Raw genomic sequence first — 927 nt, forward strand, 5'->3', positions numbered from 1 at the left:
CCTATTGCGTCCACCATTGTTAAAGCCTTGTTGAGGCTTTTGTTGATCCTTCCATGAGAAATTTGGGTGATTTCTCCATGATGAGTTATAGGTGTTTCCATAAGGTTCACCCATGTAATTAACCTCTGCCATGGCAGGGTTTTCAGGATCATAAGCTTCCTCAGAAGCTGCCTCCTTAGTATTGTTGGATGCATTTTGCCATCCATTCAGACTTTGAGAGATCATGTTGACCTGTTGAGTCAACACTTTGTTCTGAGCCAATATGCCATTCAGAGCATCAATTTCAAGAACTCCTTTCTTCTGAGGTATCCCATTATTCAGGGAATTCCTCTCAGAAGTGTACATGAATTGGTTGTTTGCAACCATGTCAATGAGTTCTTGAGCCTCTTCTGGCGTTTTCTTAAGGTGAATAGATCCACCTGCAGAATGGTCCAATGACATTTTCGAAAATTCAGATAGACCATAATAGAATATATCTAATATGGTCCATTCTGAAAACATGTCAGATGGACATCTTTTGGTCAGCTGCTTGTATCTTTCCCAAGCTTCATAGAGGGATTCACCATCTTTTTGTTTGAAAGTTTTAACATCCACTCTCAGCTTGCTCAGCTTTTGAGGAGGAAAGAATTTATCCAAGAAGGCTGTGACCAGGTTATCCCAGGCGTCCAGGCTATCCTTGGGTTGTGAATCCAACCATATTCTAGCTCTGTCTCTTACAGCAAAAGGGAAAAGCATGAGTCTGTAGACTTCAGGATCAACTCTATTCGTCTTTATAGTCTCACAGATCTGCAAGAACTCAGTTAAAAACTGATAAGGATTTTCAGATGGAAGTCCATAAAACTTGCAGTTTTATTGCATTAAGGCAACTAGCTGAGGTTTCAGCTCAAAGTTGTTGGCTCCAATGGCAGGAATGGAGATGCTTCTTCC

General features: G+C 41.0%; 1 non-coding gene across 1 annotated transcript; it reads left to right on the forward strand.

The window, feature by feature from the left end:
- Window positions 1-499: 499 nt before the first annotated feature.
- LOC130983816 (small nucleolar RNA R71) lies at window positions 500-603 on the forward strand. Its single transcript, XR_009087790.1, has one exon. It is a non-coding gene; the product is annotated as a small nucleolar RNA R71 (small nucleolar RNA).
- Window positions 604-927: the final 324 nt, after the last annotated feature.

This window comes from Arachis stenosperma, chromosome 5 (genome assembly GCF_014773155.1).
Source record: "Arachis stenosperma cultivar V10309 chromosome 5, arast.V10309.gnm1.PFL2, whole genome shotgun sequence".
NCBI classification, from domain to species: domain Eukaryota; kingdom Viridiplantae; phylum Streptophyta; class Magnoliopsida; order Fabales; family Fabaceae; genus Arachis; species Arachis stenosperma.